Source organism: Vigna angularis, chromosome 2 (genome assembly GCF_016808095.1).
Source record: "Vigna angularis cultivar LongXiaoDou No.4 chromosome 2, ASM1680809v1, whole genome shotgun sequence".
Taxonomy (NCBI): Eukaryota; Viridiplantae; Streptophyta; class Magnoliopsida; order Fabales; family Fabaceae; genus Vigna; species Vigna angularis.
The window spans coordinates 627,449-637,903 of record NC_068971.1 but is presented as its reverse complement, the minus strand read 5'-3'; the positions used below and the strand labels follow the sequence as shown (position 1 = coordinate 637,903).

General features: G+C 34.1%; 1 pseudogene; it reads left to right on the top strand.

Moving 5' to 3' along the window:
- Window positions 1-252: 252 nt before the first annotated feature.
- On the top strand, window positions 253-1,106 carry LOC108321620 (30S ribosomal protein S5, chloroplastic-like; annotated as a pseudogene).
- Window positions 1,107-10,455: the final 9,349 nt, after the last annotated feature.

The following is a 10,455-nucleotide window of genomic DNA, read 5'->3' as shown; positions in this document are numbered from 1 at the left end:
CAACATGCACAATTTCACAGTTTCAGTTATAACACCCAATACAATAAAAGTCATAAAACAGTTTCACAAGAGCACACCAGTTCAACATTCATATGCATATATTTTTATAAAATAAATTCATACAAAAATAATTAGCTCCCCTTACCTTAGTGGTTACAAGCACAACACTCTTTAGAGGAAACCCCAAAACAGTATTCTTGCACAGAAGCAAGTTCAACAGGATCCGTCCAAAGCAGAATTTTAATCGGATGAATGGGAAGCTCTCAACTCCGTGAACAAAAGCACACTATCTATTTGAAATTTCAACGGTGGCACTACAAGAAATATGTTTATTACCGAAGGATTAACACCGACGGTCTTTTATCCTTCGGTAAGGCAGTGACAGTACCGAAGGAATACGCCCTTCGGTAAAAGGTTGAATTGAGTGAAATGAAAATTTTGGGATTTCGCTAACCCATTCTCCCAAATTCAGTTGTGAAATCTTCTCCCTCCCAAAACCTCTGGACCCTAATCTCAACGGTGGCCATTTTTTCGCAATTCCCGCTTCTTCCCGCTTCTCTCTTCTCCCCTCGCTGCCGCACACCGTCTCCCTCCTCTTCGCCAAACCCCAACACCACCCCTCCCTCCTCTACGCCAAATGCAAACCCTCCGATGACATCGACACCTCCAACAACGTCAACCCATTGGAAGACATCCCTCGGAGCCTGCGGAGGGATTTGTCACCCCTCCCTCCTTCGACGATGGCCCCCTCAAGACGGAGGACGAGATCGCCGCAACCTACGAGGAGCTCTACGGCCCCACCTTCAGCGGCGTTTTCGTGCTCGGGAATGACGTCTTCGAAACGGACGCCCTGGTGAAGCAGGACACGGGGTTCGGGTCCAACACGAAGAAGGAGAAGGTCCGCGACGGGTTCGAAGATAGGGTGGTCCAAGTGAGAAGGGTGATGAAAGTTGATAAGGGAGGGAAGCAATTGCCGCCGTCGCCGCCGTTTAGAAGTCGTCGCCGTCGTTCAAAAGTCCGCCTCCAATGCCAGGAGGAACATCGTGAAGGTGCCAATGACTAAGTACTCCACTTTTCCCACAGGTACACACTCAGTTTCTGCTTAGAATGTTATAGTTCTTTTGCTTCCTTGTATCTTCTGGAATTGGAGACTGAGATTAAGATTGAGATTGAGTTTCAGTTTGCTTCTCTTGTATTCATCATGTTTCCCCTTGTTGGTTCATCCCAAGAGCACCAGAAAATTACAAGCAGCCCTTCACGAACCAAAGAATATAAGGTTAGTTGTAGCATTGATTTACTGTTAGATTCCAAATTTTAGTTCATTTTTTACCCTAAAGCTTGTTAGTAGCTAATGAGATTATGCATTGGTTTGTTAGAGATCCGGGACAATGCAAAATTTAGACTTGTACAATTTGAACAGAAATGCTTCAAGACATTTTCTATCTATTCAACCTAACAATATCCACTAATTATAACACTATAACTTACAACATCAGGAAAGCTCCCCCTAAACTCCATTTGTAAGAGCATATTATGCACTTCTTTTAACCTACCCAAATGACAAAGTGAATGGAGAATAATATAATATGACATGGTGTTCCAACAAACACCCACTTCTGGATACTCTCTGAACACCTTAATTGCCACCTTTCTCCCATCAAAACTGTTAGATAGCCTAGCTAGAAACAAATCACGTTATTATGTTATTTCAGTTTCATATCCCTGGTGTAGAATCTGACTTTTAGTATTACCTTTTTGCTTTGAACAATTTGGTGTGGTGTTGTCTGAACAAATATGCATGTAGAGGGAATCTACATTTAACCCTTAGAAACAAATGTTGAAAAAGCAAAGACAAACTTTTGAGGGGCTAAGTGGAAACTTGCACAAAGAGAGAAATTAAGCTTGTAGAAATGGATGCATATATTTTCATATGGAAAAAAAGTGTGGTAGAGTTCCTTTCTTATGCAATTCATGTTTCTCATCATCTAGTATACATATCAGTTGATGATTTTGAATTTTTCCCTTCTCAGCTTAGGTTTTTGAGACCCGTGTGGCATTTGTACTAAGAGAGTAACATCAGAAAAATAGTGCTTTGTAAAAGAAAGAATTACTGAAAAAGAGCATTTAACATTAGGAATAAGAAATTAGGAAAAGGAAAATTGTGAAACAAAGTAAGATTTTTTCCAGCAAGGAGGGTTGGAGGTTTAAATAACCAATCTTAGCCAAGTCTATGATTAAATGATTTTAATCATTCAAAAACATGCTCAAAAGGAATAGGCGTACTAAAACTCAAGTAGGAAATGAACAGCTGTCAACCATGTCATCTGTGTCCATTTATGCATGGAAGAAGCTTTGATCAAATTCCAGCAGAGAAAAATAACCACTCCATTGCTAATAAGCCCGTAATTTACCATCAAAACATTGTTTCTCACTCAAGCTGTTTTTTGTGTCTAATAGCATTCATTCTTGATGGCATCTATTTCTATTTTATTTATATCTTCATATTTATTGTTATTTGCAACAAGCTGTTGCTTGATTTTGTCTGGGTTAGATTTATGTTAGGATTGGTTGTGTTTGCAATGCTTTAGGTTCAGGAAGCTGAGAACAAGCTTAATGTTCCTAATGTTGCAAAGGAACAACCGCATGATGTCAATTATTTTCTACTCTTCTCAAATAGTTATTTTTATTTTAAAATTTTGCTTGGAAATACAATTCCAGGGATTGCTTCGTTAAAGCACAAGTCAATATTAGTGCAGTATTAAACTTTATCTCATTCTTAATTAGGAAACAAAGGGTCATGAACCTAATGTTACTAGTAAGAGAGAGGTCCAAAACTACAGTCTTGTTGGTATACCAAAACTAATGCCTAGTTAAAAGCTTTTAATGAGGGTACATGTTTTTTGGAATTCCCATGAGGTAGTACTCATATTTCACATAGAGAGTAAAACTAAAAGCAGTGAAAATTTCTGCTAGCTGCATGTGTGATGTGGACTTGAAATCAATGAAAGAGACTCAAGGAATGTCTCTGGCCTTTTTGTGTTCACTTTTGGGGACTTAGGGACAGATACAGCAACGAGTAGGACACATGAAATTAAATCAACCACCTATATATCTCTCCCCATTTCAATCTTCTATATCATAACATAACATATTATGTGACCACAGTAGTTAACCATGGTTTGTAATATATACATAAGATAATGTTAGAGTATGTTTAGAAACTTGTTCAAATTTAAAAATAGATGAATCACGTGTAAGATATTAACATTATATACATTAATGGATGTCCTGTGGATTATTTGATGTGCATTGGATATTGATCATTGATTAGATCTTTGAGATGCACATTATGCATGTTTGTATGTGTTTGAAAACTGTTATGCAGGTCTGGTTGTAATTGAATTTTGTTATACAGGTCTGGGTTGCACAACAAAAACCATTTTGCTGAAACCTGCCCTGCATATTACCGAAGGCTTTTGCCCTTCGGTAAATGCCCTCGTATGCCCATTACCGAAGGCTTTTGCCCTTCGGTAATTACCGAAGGCTTCTGGCCCTCGGTAATTACCGAAGGGCAAAAGCCCTCGGTAATGGTTAGCGACAAGGGATTTACCGAAGGATTTTTGGCCGTCGATAGGCCTTCGGTAAACACCCATTATCGACGGCTTTTGGCATTTTCCGAAGGCTTCTGGCCTTCGGTAATGCCATACTTTTTTGTAGTGTGGGAAGTGGTGGAAAAGTAGAGAGAAGTCAGAGTAAGAATAAGAAAATGAAGCTGAACTTAGAGAGAGAAAGAGGAACTGGATGAAGAATTCAGAGCTGGAAAATGAAACATCTTCTAAGGTCCTAGGGTCCTTAACTTCTTGGGCCAGGCTGCAGGGCCTAATAGCCTTACATTTTCAGTGTTGCAATTAAAGTTAACTATTATTTTTATTTATTGACAATGAAATTAAGTGATGTTGTGTATGAGTTAAATATGTGATGATGCTAATCATTTTAATTTTAATATACATGATTTGGTTTACAATCTTTAATATATTGATTTCATTTTTTCTCAAAAAGAAAATACTATACAGTACAATAATGTTCTTATAATATTGCTTAAAACAGAGATGTAAATTTCAACTTGGAAATAGCTGTTTGATCTATTTATCTAATTATCAATTCATTGTTTAAAGATTTTAATGATAATAATAACACCACTATATCACTCACCTGCAATTTTTGTTCACAAGTATTATATATGATGAACACAGGGAGAGAGCACGTGCTTGGTCACTTTTATTATTGTCGCGAGAAGGTGAGAAGAATAGTGATAGCACGTGCCACACTCCCAAATTCTTTATGCATTAATATATAAAGAAGTGAAAGAAGATCTCAGAGATCACCACACTTTGTTTCTTCTTTACGCAAAACCCGGTGTCCACATTCATCATACCATCACGATTCTTTTGCATAAGAATTGAAGTGAAATTAGGTTTCAAGACTTAAAGGTTTGTTTTTGGCTTAATACATATTTTAGTGTCTTTGTTTGTTATTTTTTTCAAAGTAGTTTTATGAGTTTTTTCGGTAAAGTGATTTAATTTTATTTTTTTTTGTAAAATTTGTCCAATTTAATTTTTTCATTGACAACGTTTAAATTGCTAACGATATAGTTATCACGCAGTAGAGTTCACAATAACTGGTTCAATCACTATAAACTTTATTGCATGACAATTTATTTTGTTTTTCTTGCATGAACTTTATACAATTAACTATTTAAATGTGTACTATATCAAATATACCGATCAGAGTTAATTGTCATTTATGAGCAGGTATTAATAGGTCAGATTTTCTTACGCGCTACAAATATACGCTATTAATTAATCAAGCCCTATAAATATACGATTGTAAAATAACCTTGATAGATTCTAATAAAGTAAAAAGATATCTCACTTGAACATCAGATGTCTTCTGCACGTCAACAACAACCTATCGTAGTGGATTGCATTATCGAAAAGGATTGGACGATCGAAAGAGAGCATAACAAAGAATGACGACCGACTCTAGAACAAATTCAACCTATAAAATGTAAAAGAATTATTAAAAAAAATAAAATAAATATTAAACTGTTTAATTTTTATTGTTTTCAAAAAATTATAATTAAGTATGTTATGATAAGAGCACATTGAAGAGTGTGGAATTTTGGGGGAAAATGGTTGGCCAAGTTTAACGGAAAAGGTCAAAGGGTTGTGAGTGGGTGAAGAGGTGGAAGGCAACAAGTTGAAAGTGTGAGGGTGATATCAGATGATGTGATACGACACAAACCAATCATCTCACTCTTTCCTCGCATATGGTTTCTTTGTCTCAGAAAAAGACACCTTCGCCACCTTCTTTTTAGCCTTTCACTTTCCTTCTGTTCAAGTTTTCAATGTCACAATCATTACCATTTAATCTTTTTTATTAGTTTTTTCTTTATTTTAAACACTTTCATCATTCCTGGTTTTAGACTTGATTCAGCTTTTGCATAAGTTTTCAGTAAGTTAACGAGAAATAGTTTTAAGAGATTTATATTTTTTTATTATGTATACCATATTTCATTTATTTAATGACTTATCTTAATTTTTAAGTTTCAAATCAAATGGTATCTTTATTCAAAGAGCATATGAAAGATATTCAATTTCATAAAAAGGATTTACATTATTTTTAATTAAAAATTTCAATTTTTTTCCACCGAGGAAATTTATTACATAAATATGGTATATATTTGACTTCATTCAAACTTATATAAAATATTGATACAATTTTTAACTTAAAAACTCGAGAGATTGAATTTATACTTTTTTTATATTATTTAATTTTATTATTTCTACTCAATATTTATTCCCAGTAATATTATCTTATTTTTTATCATGTGTAATAATCCATTTTTTTAACAAATATAAATTAATTAATATTTTAATATCATCAATAATATTTGTAACTAGAGGTGAACTTATTCACATTACAATTTATTAATATATAAGATTATTTGAGAAAATATATTCAAAATACAATTATAGAATTAATACAATTTTTCAAAAAGATAAACTTATGATCTAAAATACTCCTATACTAATTCTTTTATATAAGATTACTTAAGAAAATACAATCAAAATAAAGTTATAAGTACTTCAAAATACAATTATAGACTTAATACAACTTTTCAAAAGAATAAATTTGTGATCTAAAATACTCTTATACTAATTCTTCAGTTCCTATTCCATATTTCAGTTTGAGAGTTATATCTCATCAGCTCATGTCCTTGCTTTTGTATATATATAATATATACGATCATCCCATAAGAAAAGAAACAAGACACACAAATATAAAAGTAAACTAATTTTCACAAGAATAAACTCAAATAGAAAGATATAATACATTTTCACAAAAAGTTGTCAAACTAAAAACTTTGAAATATAATATAATTAGTGTACTAAGGTTCATGCATTATGCTACAAAGGCTTTCGAAAGACTAGTGTATTAAATGGACTCGTGAAACTTTGCACTGTCATGCTTGGTTTCAAATTCTCTAGTGATGTTCCAACGCTCAAGACTAATGTCCCTAACCAAGCCATGAGAGGGTTAACTCCACTAGTTCCCTAAGTACGTTTCTTTTTAATATTATATTGTATGACATGTGAAGCCTCTTTAGACTCACACCACCAAGATATCTAACTCTATTTGAGTGAGATTCTATATATCATTATTTGTATTCAAGTATGATGTACTTTAGTGACATGTTATATTAGTTATAGGACAACTTTCCTCAATTACTTTCATCTTACTCCTCTTTTGTTTCACAAAAAATCTACCACTCACACATGTAAATATGCTACCACAATGGTAATGAATTCAAACTTATCAGAAAGTCCACCCTTAACAAATGAGCATAGATTAAGCCACCATACAATACAATAGAACAAACCACGACAAAAGAACATGACTACATAAAGTAACATCAAGAAACCATAGCACAAACGAAAAATGGTCAACTATGACATACATAAGATTTATATATACAAAAACCTACTGACAATTCTAGGAAATAGGGAAAACTTATTCTACAAAACAAATCCATATTATTATAATATTGTTTCTATATATCCAATCCTAGTATTAATAGCAAGACATATTATAATGATATAAAATAAAAAAGTATAGCAAGACTAATATAAAACTTCCTAAAATGCATAAAGACTAATCATGATTTTGACAAATACCATATAACCACAAAGACCGTTGAATTTCCAATTTGCTTTTTCTATTTGAAAGTGGATTTAAAGACTATTAGAAATGAAAAAGTTGTTTATGTAATCAACTAATTCACTAATTATAAAAGCTAGCTTAACTATTAAGATATTAAGCTAGATTATTCAAACGTGTTCAAAAACAATCTTGACATATTTCATATATATAACATAAGAAATAGACCAATATGAAAATCCTAGAATTTCATCATTTAACACTTACAAATTTCCCAGAAGTACATGATAACACACACATTTTAAAGTTGTTTACATATAAAACACACTAAAATGATTCACCATATAGTACAAATATTACATAAAGTTTCACCTGCACCGTATCTACTTAATTCTCAAACTTTCTACTTAATTCTCAAACTTTCTACTTAACTCTCAAACTTTATGGATACAAATATCAAATTCTAAAGATTTTTACATATTAAACACATTAAAATGATTCACCGCATAATACATATATCACATAACATTTCACTTGCATCATATCTATTTAATTCTCAAACTTTATAAATACAAAGGTCAAACCATAATTCAACTCTCTCAATACCATTTAGATACAAAGATTAAACCATAATCCAACCCTCTCAATATCATTTCTATTTCTATAATACATTCAATTTAGATATTATAGAGTAATTTAAACACTTTAAACTACTCAAAACTCAACCTTTATGGAGAAATAAATTCAACAATAACTCAACCCTCTCAATACTATTTCTATTTTACTTTGCTACATTACCAAGAAAAACATAACAAAATTTTCTTCTTCTTTCCACATTTTCACAATTCTAACATTATATTTTCTATATCAATTCAACTTCAAAACAGTTATACATGCCTTCAATCTATCAATCACAATCACAATGTATGCATCTTAGATTTTCATTCATACAATTATAAATACAATTTAGAAAAAATGAATTGATTAATTTTCTTTACCTCAATATGAGTTCACGAAATAGACCATCGTTTACATAACTTATTCTCTTTGATTTGCTCTTTCTACATACTCAGTAGAGTCCAAACAAAGATAGGGCATGATTCTAAGATTGTAAATAGATAAAATAATATCTAGAAGGTAGAAAAAAAAAGACTACATATAAAGTGAAAAATAGATTTTTTCAGAGAAATTTTTTAGAAAATGAACTTACTCTATTTTAAAATTCAATGTAAAATACTTATTAATTCTCAATTTCAGAGTAATGCAATTAGATTTTGAAATAGATGAAAATGAAAATTGAATTTAAAAAGAGAAGAAAATAAAAAGATGAATTGTGAACAAGTAAAAAAAACCCTAGTACAAACTTCCCACTTCTTTATTCTCTTTCTTGTTTATATATATAATTACTCATATAATCATCTGTGACATCCCAAAAATACAGTCATAACTATAAATTTAGAAAATCACATATAATAATAATTCAAACAGTTTTCCACTAGGAAATTGAAAATTTTAAAACTTTCAAACGAACGAACGCGCAAGGACGAACGTCCTTGAGTACAAAACCAACATAACGGACGAATGTGCAAAAGCCGCACGTCACGGATAAGAATTACAATAAGAAGTCGAGCGTACAAGAAACTTGGCCGAACGGTTTACAGAAACAATTACCGAACGGCCGAAATCAATTTAAATGAAAACTAGAGATGGTCGAACGACCACTCATTTCAACAACTAACTAGCCGAGTGTCTCACTGCTCGGTCTTCACTTCAACATCAATCAGGTTCTCTTCATTCAGCGCCTCTTCCAAACGCTCGTCTCCCTCTGCTCACATCCACACGAATGATCATCGCAATGACAAGACGGACGTACAAGGACAAAGGACAACACAAGGAAAACGAAAGGGTAAGCTTACGTAATTTAACCCATGCATTAACATATAAGTTCCAGTCAACAGTTTATTCCACACATACATAGCAACATACGCATTCATCATACATCACATAATTTAACGCACGTACAAAATAAAACTCAACACGACTGACTGTCCGGACTGTATGAAATCTGCGTAGTTACAGGCGTTCGCGCACCCGGGTGGTGTGGTAACTGGCATCCTCATCAGCTGCCACCCGAGGTTAGTACGCTCGTCCAAAGTACCTCTAAGGACGACGACCTCCTGCCGTTCCCACACATGACGTGCGTTCTCTACTTGAGAACGAGCACTCACGGAACATCAGGATTGAACAGCCAACATTAACTTCCCACAGTCATACTTAACAATTTCCAATAATTTTCCAAGAGTCGTTCCTACCGGGAACGCTCATTCAATATCCATAACTTTCATTTCATCTCAAATATTATTCACCATTCACTATTCACCAATCCATAATCATTTTCATCTTGATAGGGAAATCATCAAAACCGAACGTTCTGTTCTCAATAAGACCGAGGACGAACGCTGTCAGTGAGACCAAAAGACGCTCGTTCAAATCAAAGTACGAACGGCAGAATTTCAATAACGTACGGGAATACATAATCTACTGTTCATTGGACGAACGCTATTTAGTGGGAAAAAGAACGAGCGCTCAAAATGATACCGAGCACTATTAGGACGAATGCTCGAGGCCGAGCACTATTTGGACGAACGCTCAGTTGGAGACCGAGCACTATTAGGACGAATGCTCGAGGCCGAGCACTATTTGGACGAACGCTCAGTTGGAGACCGAGCACTATTAGGACGAATGCTCGAGGCCGAGCACTATTTGGACGAACGCTCAGTTGGAGACCGAGCGCCACTTTGAGCGTACGTTCAGTGTAAGACCGAACGTCTTCCAGTACGATCGTCCGGTGTAAGACCGAACGCTATTCTGAGCGAACGTCTGGTGTAAGACCGAGCGTTCAATAACTCAGATTGAAAATCTTGAAAAATAAACTAAGGGAAGTTTGGAGCAGTAATACGAACGGGGAAAAGTTCACTGTTACATATTCATACAAGTACACAGAAAGAAGAAGTTCATCAAACGTACAGTATTCAACAGTGAAAAACCGAACGCTCAAACAGTGAGGACGTTCGTTCTCGACCAGGATTCTACCCAGATGACAGTATCCCATTTCAATGATTTTTGCCAACAGAACCGAACGGTCAATGACCGTTCAGAACGAACGCACAACATCTCATGGAAGGTTCATTTCTCATAAAATCAGATCATCTCATTCGTTCATATAAACCCAAA